The sequence below is a fragment of the Xyrauchen texanus genome, chromosome 41 (genome assembly GCF_025860055.1).
Source record: "Xyrauchen texanus isolate HMW12.3.18 chromosome 41, RBS_HiC_50CHRs, whole genome shotgun sequence".
Classification (NCBI taxonomy): Eukaryota; Metazoa; Chordata; class Actinopteri; order Cypriniformes; family Catostomidae; genus Xyrauchen; species Xyrauchen texanus.
In genome coordinates, this window is record NC_068316.1 from 28,359,597 (window position 1) to 28,373,892 (window position 14,296).

At 35.8% G+C, this 14,296-nt stretch overlaps 1 pseudogene; it reads right to left on the reverse strand.

The window, feature by feature from the left end:
• Nucleotides 1–7,190: 7,190 nt before the first annotated feature.
• Nucleotides 7,191–13,549, reverse strand: LOC127634545 (uncharacterized; annotated as a pseudogene).
• Between the last annotated feature and the right edge of the window lie 747 nt (nucleotides 13,550–14,296).

Here is a 14,296-nt window from a genome sequence, read left to right on the forward strand (position 1 = left end):
TAAATATAGTTCATCTAAAAATCTAGATCTTCATTGGATGGATTTAACGTACATCTATGAGGAATGTTGTTGCATCTTCCACATTTTCCGTGAGAAAGTAAATCTGTATTCCACGTTCATGCAATGTTTATGCAAAGTTTTGATGAATTTAATGACAATTTAAATAATTTGCTGTTCTATTAAATTGTTATTGCTTTCTAAAATGTTAAAATGCAAACATCACAATGAGTTTCAAGCATAAATAATTGATGTGATCCTTTTTTCCCATCTCTAATGCAACATTCCATGAAATAATCAGGAAGGTTATCTAATGCATTAAGTCTTTCACTTGTAGCTCATTAATTTTGGTTTCTCACTAAATTATGCATTAGCAGATATTAAGAGGTTGTGTTTATAGAGCCAACATTTTAGCCCATGTGTGTTTGCTTGGAGCCCATCTATGTTGTAGTGTACTTCTAAATATTCACAACATTTCACTTTTAGTCGATATACACAGTCATTTTCTTCCAGCAAAATGGACCAAAAATATTAATGACTCATCATGCACTGCATAGATTTTTGTCCAATCAAATGCTCTTTTGAACGAGATTGCCCCTCCCCCTACAACCCAATCAGCAAATAGCAAATCATGCTTAAATGTACAACAATCAAAGATTATTGTACATTTAAGCATAATTTGCTTTTAAAAACTTTAAAAACGTCCGACTGAAATGCCATGTTTCAATAGAAAATATGTCAACACTAAACTGTGCCCATTAAGAATATAATAACATTAATGTGACTCTACTTGTAAAATATTGTGTTATTACTGGTCTTGCAAGAATAGGTGGTGAGATAGAGAAATAAATGTGACAAAATAGGAAACATACAGAATAATGGTTGAAAAGGAATTATGTCCACCCCAAGAGATTGTTTAAAAGTGTCAGTGTACCCACAAGGATCTGTTTGAATCAGCAACCCCATTTTCACACAGATCAACGTTTTATTCTATTCATAAAAGATATGTACATAAATGTTTTTCTCTGCCACAGTTAATATTCCCATATCATTTCATGTGGATCAAACATGACTCTAAAACCAGAATCAATTCTAAGCCTTATCACTGTATCTCAAATCAAGACTTGAACTCACATAAGTTTGAGAGCGCTGGATTGTTGTCACATTGAATATTTATAGCTATATTCAAGTTTTGATAAAGAAAAGGAACATGCCTTGATAATACAAACATGTACAAATGTCACTCTGATTTGTTAGCCTAACACAAGAGCAGCCAGCTATGACAGTGTGAAAATCTACATGTCAATTTCTCTTAATTGGCCAACCTGAGTTTGATGCAACTGTTGACAGCTTTTGGCGACAAGGCCCTAGATCTGCAGTATGACAATCTGCCGTTGTTGGGCAATGTTACATCTGTTCCTAAGCAAAAAGCCCTTCTTGTTTATTTTTTAAGGATTGTGATCCATATTAAGGGGATTTGGAGTTGTATTATTTTTTGAGGTGCGTGGGGTGGCATCAAGCGAGGAAATTTAGCTTTTTCTTGCAATTTTTGGTGCAAAAATTGGCACCCTGGAGAAGGAAGGCATAAACTAAAAGCACACACACACACACACACACACACACACACACACACACACACACACACACACACATATCAAGACTTTCTGGTCTAATTAGAATAGAGCCATGTAATTTGCTGCAAGGCAGGCACTGACTGTATTTAAATGCAGCAAGACAACACAGCCTCCTTCTATAATTACATTGCCAAAGGGCTTACTGTTTCAGTTTGCCTTACATGCTATTATGAAAACAACTTACAAAGATAGCACATCTGCCTTAATTGTGTTCCTGTGCTTATAGAAAGTGGCAATGAAATATCAAAAACAATGAAATATGATAAGGCCATTTCTATTTGCTGGATTCTTTATTTGTTCTATTTTCAAAAGGTTGGAGGACTATGAACTGCTACATTATGAATAGAAATGAAACTTTGACAGACAGGAAGTTATAAACAGAGCCAGTGTGCAATGGCATAAAATAAATCTATAACTTCCTTACATTAATAAATCTGAGTGTGTCCTGGGCATTAGTTAAATGTATTTTAAATGTAGCATGTAGGTAACTTAAAGGAATATTCTGGGTTCAATACTAGTTAAGTCTAATTGACAGCATTTGTGGCATAATGTTGATTACCAAAAAAAAATGTAAACTTTTCCCTCCTTTTCTTTAATAAATAAATAAATAATCCCTGTGCTACAGCGAGATACTTACAAAAAAAGGGAATGTGCCAATTCCTTTAAATTTAAAATACTCAAAGTGTAGCCACAAGATGTAAACAATATGTGTTTTAACATGATTTAAGTGTGAAAAAATCATTTACTAACTGTTTCTGTGTAAAATCGGTGCAAAACTTTACAACTTTGTTGCCATGACAACATGACCATATGTATACCCTAAAGCCCTAGGTATACTTCCATTTGACACAAACGCTCAGCGTCTGCGTGCAGTCGAACGTGAGCCTGTCAAAATACACTTCTAATAACTGTGCACGTATGCACAGCTAAAGTTACCATTGTCTCTGATTGTATTCATGAAGACCAGAGCTATATCAGGGGCGGGAAGCAGCAGCTCATTTGCATTTAAAGAGACACACACGAAAACGGTCTGTTTTTGATTCCACTCAAAAAGAGGCATTTACAACATGATATAATAAATTATCTGTGGGGTATTTTAAGCTGAAATTTCACAGACACATTCTGGGGACACCTGAGACTTATATTACATCTTGTAAAAAGGGGTATAATAGGTCTCCTTTAAAGCTGAAGTATGTTACTTTTTCAGTGTTAATATACTTTCTTCTATCCAAGTTTAATATGCAGAGACAACTATAAGACTATTTCATAGGTTAATTTTCTCATAAACTGTAAACTGTGGGGCAGATTCACTAAACAGTTGCAATCGCGTTTAGTGGGCGCAATCAGCGGTGAAATTGCGTTGAGTTTTCAATATTTAAATGAAGTCATTGACATTCCTTTCCACACAATCATGCCTCCTTTCTATGTAAACATTGTTGCCAACTTAGCGACTTTGTCGCTATTTTTAGCGACTTTTCAGACCCCTTTAGCGACATTTTTTCAAAAAAGCGACTAGCGACAAATCTAGCGACTTTTTGGACAAACCTTAGCAACTTTCCAAATTCCAAATATCGCCAGTACTGCAAGCGTGAGGTCTTACTTCCCAGGGCGTCTGCTCTGTTCAGTGAGCGGATGAGAGGAGCAGCACATTCCGTTGACTGCACACCAGCGGACATAGACATGAATGAGCTGCGCATGTGCACGCTGTGTTAGCAGGAACCAATCAGTGATCACATAGCAGCTGCCTTCTCCTTTGTTTTAATTCAAAACATTTAATTTCACCGTTTTTTCTTGGCATGCGCTTATATTCACTACTAATCAGAGTTTTAATTCATTCGGTTCGGTTTCTGAACTCTCCAACTTCAGATCGTATATTTACAGACTCTATACATTTTACTTATCCAAACACAACAATAAACCTTCTTCAAACTCATAAACATGTAACGTTAGCTAAGTTCCGTTCCGTTGTCTAACAGAAAATATGTAATTGAGAACCGTTTTACTGGACATTCGGCTATACACTTATATAAAAACAGTATGAGCACGGTTTAGGGGAGATAACCGTTATTATAAACTGAAGTAGGCTACAGTACCGACAAATTAGGCAGAATGCAAATACGACGCGATGACGTTATTAATATGCTAATGACGCATGACGTCATCTGGCGACATTTAGCTACTTTTCGAGCAGGCTTTAGCTACTTTCTATTGAAAATAGTTGGCAACACTGTATGTAAATTAGGCTCATTAAAGATTGCGCTTCATTCACATGACTCATTTGCAATGTGCCCTGCACAATTTACATTGTGCTTTTGCTGCCGAATGAAAATAGGCTGTAAAATTTATTAATTTGTTATTTAAAAGAGATGTTTGAGAACATTTTCAACCGATCATTTTAACAGTAAATAATCAAATAATCATCAAATGATGTTGATAACCTGGCATATATCCAGATGCGCAGTATTGTCAAGCACAGGTCCTGCATGTTTAAGAGATGATCCAGTTGTCTGGATCAAAGTGATTGTGTGTTCAGTTCCGGCAGGGTGGGTCAAATACGGTGGTCTGCGGCATCATCGTAGTACCCCAGAGTGCAGTCTGGACGATGGGGCGGGGCGACACTTTTGGGGGGCGACACCCTTAACGTTTATTGGTTTATAATAAAGATGATATTATTGGTGCAGAGAAGTGTGACGCTATTGCAGATTATTGGTGCAGAGAAGTGTGACGCTATTGCAGATTATTGGTGCAGAGAAGTGTGACGCTTTGGGCAGGCTGGGAATGCGGAAGAACATAACAGACGAATAAAGTTGTTTATAAATTTCGCGTTCATTGCTGCGATTCCACAATATTCCAATGAAGTAGAAATACATAGACAATAGAAATACTGGTTTAATTCACAATCACTCCCTCAACAGCTGTAGTAGACGGTTCGTTACCTCTGTATTACTCACTGGAGTTTGTCAGTTAATGACACAGTTTGTAATGACAGTTTGTAGTTTTAGTATGGTACACAATGTATACAAATCACACACACACACACAGATATATATAGGCCTATAGAGAGAGCAAACTATAGCGGACATGTCTCGAGTGTCACCTGATAAAACCATGAGCCCCTACAACCATTTTATTTTTAAACTACCTATACGGCTGTTAAACTTCACTGATCATACGGATTATTGCTCCAAAAGGGCATGGTAATTACAAATTTACCATGGTTGTGCTATAAAAAAAGGTTTAATTATAGTATGTGCGTTTACATAAATGTAATCAATAACCATTATTTTACAACAATAAACCTGTAAGGGAGCATCTATACACACTCTTAAGAACAAAACAAAGACTTTGTCACTTTTTCTTTATTATATACACTTCAGTCCAAACTGCACTTATGTAATTACCCCTTCTATATAAAATAATAAATTTAATCATCATCATCACCCCTTTAAACATTTTCACAACTAAATGAATAATTAACTTGGTTAGATTTCATGCCTGTTGTTATAGCAAATCACATTACATGAAATGTAAGAACAGCAGAATGGCATTTATACAAACATTAAAGGACCAAAAGGTACCTTACCATATGCACAATGAAACCTATGTTTTTGTCATACACGTTTGCCATAGCTTTTCAAGTTTAACTGTCAAAACCAGTCCATCTCTCAATTCTTATTCTGTACAAGTTTTATGAGTTTAACATAAACTCATTTCCTGCAGCAAAAAAACAGTCCTGCGAGCAAAATCCTGCACAAAGATCTTCGGAGTAAAAGCCCAGCAGTTCCCCTCGTCTTCCTCTTCCCCTATACCCTGGTGAACAGGACTTGAAGAGCTTCAAGCATTCTGAGCATTCCCTGATGCTGTAGCTCTGTCTGAACTCTTTACAATAGTCCTGTGAGAAAATCTTCCAGTTGACCACACCTTAAAATGTAAAGACAAAATACAGAAAAGATATAAGTGTGGAGATTCAAGTATAAATGTCACATACCACAAATTTCAATCCAAGAAATGTGCAATGAACAGGAAAAAACATCTCACTGTCTAGCCAGGCAAAGTGTGCTGCTTTCCGAAAATGTTCATTTGTGACCACATCCCGAAACCATCTGCATACAAGTGAAAGCGTCAAATATGCAGAATCCCCAGTTGCTAAAACAACTTCCTTGAGGATCTCAGAAACAATTTCATTGGGAAGCTGTTGAAACAAAAAAAAAAATTTATTTATACTTGTATATAAATATTGTTAAAAAACATAAATAATCCTTGGTTCAGACAAACCTGATATATTGTTGTCATAACTGCATGCTCTGAATAAAATAAAAAATTGATTAATATTCTCTTATAACGATAATTTAAAATAAATATCAATTTAAAGCTCCAAAACACATTAGCTGCTTTCCCACTGTATGGCCAGTGTGAACCAGGGCTTTCAAGGGCCGGGTGGATTTAATAACCTTGGACCTATGGCACCAAGCACAAAATCACACTGTGTTTCCACCGTTGGGAAAGAAGCTCTGCAGCGCTTCACTAAAGCCCTCCCTTAACATGCCTGTCTTGAACAATGACAAATTCCGTTGTTTCACCAACAAATGGAAGTTTTACCAGAAAACTATTCAAAGAAATTGCTGGAAACGAGTAAAATACCAAAACAAACATGCGGCCGACTGTTTGCAATTTTAGTTTTTTTAAACCCAAGTATTGATGTTTTACAATAAGTGATACATTGATCCTAATTATTTTGTGTCAGGATTGCATTGGTGAAATTCAGTAACATCTGTATATTTTTAGTCAATGAATGTAAATGTCTGTGCTGATAATGGCCCTGTCCCAAATGGTACCCTTAGTAGTAGTGGTCTTCCTATGTCTTCCTCCGCAACGTAATGCTGCTTTGACTGTTGGGAAAAGTCTGCTGCGGAGCTCGCATAAGTGTGGGCTCAGCAAAAGTGTGCATCAAGGGCTCACTGCTGTCTGTGAGTGAGTTAAGCTAAAATGTTTTTAAAGGTCTTTAATGTTAACTGATAGCTATGTATAGAATGATTCATGGCGCTGACTCTCTGTCCATACTCATCAAACTTGCATTTGACCACTCAAGCCCTAGTTGGCCCCGCTTTGTACCAAGGTATTCAGTCAGTGGACTATAAAGCCGTGGCTATTGGCCTCGAGGAAGCCACAATGAGGCACAATCAAGCCTCAGAAGTCACAGTGGAAACACGGCTATTGAGCAACCAATATAGTACATAATCTATCAAATTTCATATCTGAACAACTTTGTAGCTGTAACAATTTAAAATTATTAGTTCTTAATGAATGTATGTGCACAATAAATTACCTGCTTTGTCTGAATCTCCCGAAGACATTGCCTTTTGTCTGGTTGAGCTAAAAGAACAAATGACAAGAGGTAGGTACGTACATTGGTAGATATAGTGTATGTATGTATATATATATATATATATATATATATATATATATATATATATATATATATATATATATATATATATATAATGTTTAATGTAGGAACATGCAAACAGCTACATACATTTGCAGAGTGAAGTTGTCCAGTATGAGAGCACACCACCACCTCCTGATCAGGGGCATGTCATCCTGAATTTAAAAAATAATAATAATAATATAAATAATGTCTGTTTATTTAACTTGAAAGATGTAATGAGGTAATGACATACCTCTGTAAAATCAAACCGGAGCCCCAAAGCCATGTATAGAGAGTGTACTGTTACAATTCACAAAGTGCAAGAAAATGAGCAGGGTATAACTTAAAATAATTCACTAAAATAACAAATCAAATGTAACCTACCATCAGTATGTAGATCCCACAGTTGTTCCCACCCACCTGCTTCGGTATTCCCTGTGGTTTGGATTAAAACAAGTACACACATTTACCTTCACAGATTTCCATCACATCAGCACACATATATCCTGTGTAATGAAATAAACTTTTGTTTGCATTTAAATTAAATGTTTCACTTCAAATGTAATCGCAGTTTTCTCTGTCCACTCTTGGGTGTCAATGAGTTTTGCAATGCTCCTGTAAAAAAGAAAAATAAATTCCCCATTTTTTAGAGAAACTATCTATATCTATATCGATATACTATCTTTGCAAACAAGGGTCATATCTGTGGTTTGTTGACGCATAACTGTTTATGCACTGAAGATTCCAGTAAACACAAAATAAAAGTTAATAAACAAAACGGTGGAAATAAAAGATTACAGTTTAAAACAGAACCACTGTAATCTCTGAACACATTCTGAACATTTCTATAACCTGAAGGTGTCAATGTATGGTCCAAATGCTGCTTGTTGCATAGAATCGAGAAAAACATTTCTCTTGTCTTTGGTTTCAAAATCTGTAAAATGCACATGCAATGCTGTACAAGTAAATTCAAATTGAAGTAAATTCAACAGCACATTGTTTAGTACACATTAGATTATTCTTTAGATTATTGGATATTGCTTAAATTACAACTGCCTGTTAACTTAGTTCTCATTTAAATTATAATACTTACACACAGCAGCCAGTGGCCAGGTACCCAAGCTGGCAGAGCCACAAGGTGTGTCTGACTGACATTAGCCTAAAATTTATGTAGGAATTTGATCAATTTTCATATCAGAGCCTAGGAACTATTTATTGTTCTTTATATTCAGCTATAATAAAATCTTTCACAAAATAAACCTTCCAGAACTCACCGGAAGGGACAACTCTGGGAAACAAGAGAATGGCGGAAGCCAGGTCGCTACCACGTAAGAATTAACAACATACACACTGATATCCTGTAATGAAGAAACAATTATCAGATGGATACAAATGTATCCGGTTTTCAATAAAATCTTCGAGACTGCTACCTTACCCTCGCGGAAGCGATGTGCTCTATGATTCAGTAGGCAACAGTTCAAAATCTATAATTTTTTTCATAAAAACAAATGAAATCAGTTCCTTTGATATTTTTCCATCTCATTTTACAAATAAAAAATTATTTTACCGTTGCTTCAACTCCTTCTGACAATCCTAAAGACAAAAAATCGGAACGCAGCAGCACAGTGGACCCCACAGAAACAATACGTTCCTTTGGGTCACTGTTAGGGTCCAATACACTTACAACCTGAAAAATAAAATGAAAAAGCATAAACTAAGATCATGTTTTAAGAATTTTAGTATGGCCACAAACTAATTACTACCATTTTCTGAAGATGTTCTGGTAATGGTTGGCCCCAAACTGCTTTATTTGGAAGCATGTCCTCCACTGCCCAGAAGGGCTTGTGGCTTGTCACACTGTGACGTTTGCTCTTCATATGGTGGCTTATAAAATAAAAACAGAGGAATAACAACATGAATTATCACTTATATGAATAATCAAAGATGTCTTAACTTTTTACCACAACTGCACCTTAATACCTGATTTGACTGAATGCTGCAGTATCAACAGTGTTGGAGGATTGAGGATTCACAGCCATGGATGCACACATAAAAACACACATAACACACATAAACAAACATCTTCACTCTAATAAAACATACACACACATATATAAATATAAAATATTCTTAATCAAAGATTATTGATTTTCCTACCACAACAAATACAACGTCATACCTGATATTTGACTGCATGCTGCAGTATCAACCGTGTTTGAGGATTGAGGATTCATGGTTGCACCTAAAACACACAAGCGTATACATGCACATTTATTTACATATACACATACACACATATAACACACAATGATAAAACATTACCCAAAATTATCTTTCCATTGCAATCAAACTGGAATTCAGTGTTCTCATCTGTAAATTTTTGTAACTGCTTCACAACTGTATTGTTCCGTGCAACATTTTTATGGTGCAGAATATTTCTTGCAAGGAATATGTGGGATGATGGTTTCATCATGTTGAGGAAGTAGTTCTTTTTCTTCATATCTGAAAAGAGTTGCTCAGCTGTCTGACTGTTTATTTTTCCTGCAAGCTCCGGGACAAGTCCAATCTTTCTCAAGGAATCCCTAGGATCCTTACTGTTGTTCTGATGGAACACATCAGACAAGACATAATGGTCACATGAACCAGTAACAGGATGGCCATCTTGATCAGCTGGTTCTTTCTTGTGGTTAAGCCATGGCAAACTGACTTTCAAGTCATTTTCTAATGCCTTCTTAATATTTTCTTCAGATGGTTGCAGTAATCGACCCTCAAAAGGATGAAATAATTAATTTGAACGATGGTTTGTATGCGAGGCTAGTCCCCTTGGGTAGTCGTACACAGCAACATTGGGAACATGTTTCCATGAAAGCAGGAGATCAGCATAATCACGAGGGCTCTCTGCTCTAATGTTAAATTTCACAGAGTACACAACCCCACAAGGGCAGGTTATAACAGCCCAGCCACCTAAAGTGAAAGACATGTCAATTTATTATCCATGAAAACTCAATATGTCAATCTTTATACATTTTTACAATCAGAGGTCTTAATTTACAAAAATCACATCACCTCAATTTGAACAGCAAAATGATTACATAAACAAGAACTGTTATATTAATACTTTTATGCCACCCTAATACATAACTGTACAGTCTGACTTACCAGATGCACCCCACACTTTTTCAAAAACCTTGTTGTAGGTGACTCTATTTGACATCCTCTCTTTTAGTCGGATAATTAAATCCATTTTAGAACCTTTGTGATCTATTCCACAACCCATAGAAAGGGCTCTTATTTCCTCAACCTAGCCAAAAAGAAAAAAATAACAAAATGATTACACATCATGACAGAACAAAATATCTCAATTAATATATTGCTGTGATGTAACAAACCATACCCGGAGATTTAGCAGCTCATCTGCAAGCCTTTCTTCTGTAAGTGGTACGTCATCCTCAGAAGAGTCTTGTGACACATGACGCTTAGCGTACTCTGTGTTGAGAACAATGTTGGATGATCTAGTATAAATACCAATCCATGGCTCCAAAAGCTGTAGCTTGGGGGCACAACGAAGGGTTCCTCATCCCACCTAATAACAAAAGAGAAAGAAGTTAAACTGTGGTTAAAGAAAGAAACTTAAAAAAGGCTGTATAACTGAAAAGTGATGCGAGACATACTTGTATAAAAACCTCGGCTTATCATCTCTACTGTTACTGCCTCCCAAAACTTCTCAATATCCACATAGCCGTCATAATTTGGTGGGGGGTCAATTTCACTCACTACAATCAATTAATAAAATGAAACAAAGACTATAGTATTTAACAGTAGGATATATTTAGATTACATTAACTTACATTTCAATTTAAGCATGAATGCAATTTATCCCCGTGAAATAATAGGATTTTGAAAATATATATAAAAAAAATAATAATAATTAAAAAAAAAACTTTACAATGTGGATGTGATTATTTTCTTAATTTATTCACAAAATATATTTATCCATAGTTATAAATAAACATTTAAATATATCAAACGATAATGTTTAAACATACCAGGCATGCCGAAGGCTCCCTTCTTGTGGAGATCCATGATGGCTACACTTGGGTAGTGCCCACAAGTGACACAATTGTAATGATAATCCAATTCTGTCATGGCCTCAAAGTGCAAATAGGCTTGTAAAACAAGTTCATTTTTAGGAAAAGGCCCACCTTCAACTGAATGTAATGTATCCATTACCCTACTTACTGCTGTACTATTCTGGAATTAAACAAGTTAAAAAATACATTGAATGAATGAAATGTTGAATGAAAAAACCCAGCAACTTGACATAGAGACAATGACATACCTCTACTGAGTTTCTTAGGAACATGCACAAATGCAATGACACGAGAATGTGGTCATTGAAATTATGTATTCCATCTGACCACTCTTGGTACCTATATACCATTTCACAGTGTGGGCACTGTCTGTAGTAAGTAGATATGCCTAAAGACGTAAATAAATGCATGAATCTAAAATATACATAAAAATATCTGAAAGCACATGTTAATGTAATATTACAATAATCAACCATACCTTGGATTACACCAGAAAATGTCACTATCTTGGCATCTTTTGTGATGAGTATTGGATCACTTAAGCTTTCAGCTGTGCACTTGGTACATTTTAATTCTGTGGGCACCAGATTCCTTGGAAGACACTGGTTGGACTTTAGATCTCTGGAATGATCTAGTAATGTCTTGGGAAGCTCACTGGGAAGTTTTTTGTGTGTCATCATGTAGTGGATCATTTCTTTGATGTTTGAGTCAGATGGTGGATAGCTGTTGTTGTCATCTTTTTTCCTTCAGGTGATTCAGGAGGAACTTCCTCCACACTTTTCACCTTCTTGAACAACTCTTTCTGAAGGTGAAAGAGATGCCACTTTGAAACAGCCTTGTGAATACAAGATTTCCTTGGCATTGAGCAAGGGCAGTACCAAGAGTTTTTCTTAACATCATACGAGACCATTACTCTGCCAAGTCTGCTGTAGTATGAGCGTTTTTTTCAAACACAGACACATGCAATTTATTGAGTTGGTCTCCAATTTTACAGACACTGACAATGGAACTCCTTCGGCCAGAGATTCCTTCTTCAGATCAATTAACTGGTGTTTCCTTGCTTCTCCAAACCACTTCTGGTCAACCATCAAACACAATGTTTCTTCAGCAAGATCAGTCTGTATTTGACCAACACGTGGACAATAAGATAAAGACTGCAAATGGTCACACTCAAATGGCAAAATACCACTTCTGTGGGCAAAGTCTCTGGTAACACAACACTCATCCAATTCACACTCAGACCTTTGTGACTCTCCCCAGGTATTTTTAAGGACATGGATTGGAGTGGATGCACCATGGAAAGACTTTTCAACAGCAAAAATTCCATTTTTGCCATCAACACACTGGCACCTTAAATACCTTTTGGATGATACAGTCTCCCTGCATTCAGTGTGGCGTCTTTGGATGTGCTTTCTTAAGTTGTTTTTTAATAGTGTCAAATTACAGTGCACACACACAACTGTATTAGGCTTCACATTATGAGTCCTCAGACCTTTTTCTTCTGCTGGAGTAGTTGTTTGAATGTTTTAAGATCACTGTGCATACTAACTTTTATACAGTATATTATTTTAGGGTTGCAGCAGTATGACAGTTTCATGGTTAAGAGTTATATCTCACACATCTGCTTATTTATAGTACTGTAACATATATCATCTATATTAAATCTTAAATCACAAGATCACTGTTTTAGCCTATGCTATTTTCAGTAGATACCAAACTAAACACTATTTATTGCATTCCTTCCATCCGTAAAATTGTGATGAGCTTTGTTTCTAGTCAAAAATAAAACCAAAAAGTCTCAAATTCTGTTACTTTTATCACACAATTCAAACAGTAAATTAACGAAGTTTTGATAATCTAGGCTATCTGGTGTGACAGCAGAGGTGGGCAGAATATCCAAAAGCTGTACTCAAGTAAAAGTGCTTATAGAAATAATAACTTGAGTATAAATAATTATTATTGTACAAATAATTATTTTATTATTATTGGAGTAGGAGTAAAAAATGATCCAATGACAAATGATTAAAAAAAAAAATGTTTTAATGACTCTCACATTTTATTGAGCAGGACCATATACCATTAAACCAGATAATGTCTAAAACAGTTTTTGTACAGTGAAAATCTCATACCACTGCAACCCTGAGTAGTGCAAGTTTACAAGTCGGTTACCTGTAGAACTCTTGACATTTTCACACTGAAGTTCAGATTCAGGTGTAACTGCTGGCTTGTTCCTTTTATCCATTAGGTTTTTGGACTTCATGTTTGGAAGAGATTCTTATAAAGCAATAAAGATATTACCAGTTAGAACAGATCACTCTACGTGGAGAGAATTATGCCAAACAAATATGTGATATTTTGTTTTTGTCAAGAAGTCTAACCTCTGTTTGAAGAAGCGGACGTTGTCGATGTGGGATCTTGTGTTTTTGCTGTATCACAAAACCTTTCCACTTTCAATGTAGGGCTCTCTCTAATGCAGGATTCAGCTTCAACCCTCTGTGCTCCCGAGCTGCAGGCGCTGTACTCGTGCTGTACGCTCAGACCCACTACACAATCAACAATTATTTAATAAAAATATAGAAAAATTATTTGTTCATTCATACTTTAACAATTCAGTAATTTATTGCTCTCGATTTCAAATAAAAAAAATTAAACATAGCTTTAAGAAAACATATTGCTATTGTATAACAGAATAAGTTCTTCAAGATTCAATTACCTGTGTCTTTATTCATAACATTCTCAATATGCATGTCTGAAGTAACTCCTGGTTCAACACGAGGCTCGTGGTGGCTTAATATGTGGGTCATTAATTGTGACCTATTAATAACAGTCTTCTCACAAAAGCAGCAGTGAAAATGGGCCTTTTCTCGGCACTGGTTGCTGCATTTGACAATGAATAAATCTGAAAATGAATTAATTAAGCACATTACCAAGCTGAACTTAATTTAATATGGTTATAGTAATTATTTAATACAAATCATCCATTTGGAGAACCAAACCTTTGTATCTTACTGCGGTCTCAAAATGTCTACTGAACATGGAGATGTACCATGTGCGAAATATAGTTCAGTAAAGTCACAAAATGGGCACAGTTTAAGAGTGGACTTCATATAATCTTCATGTTTTGCTCTGGTTACTGACGGTGTGGT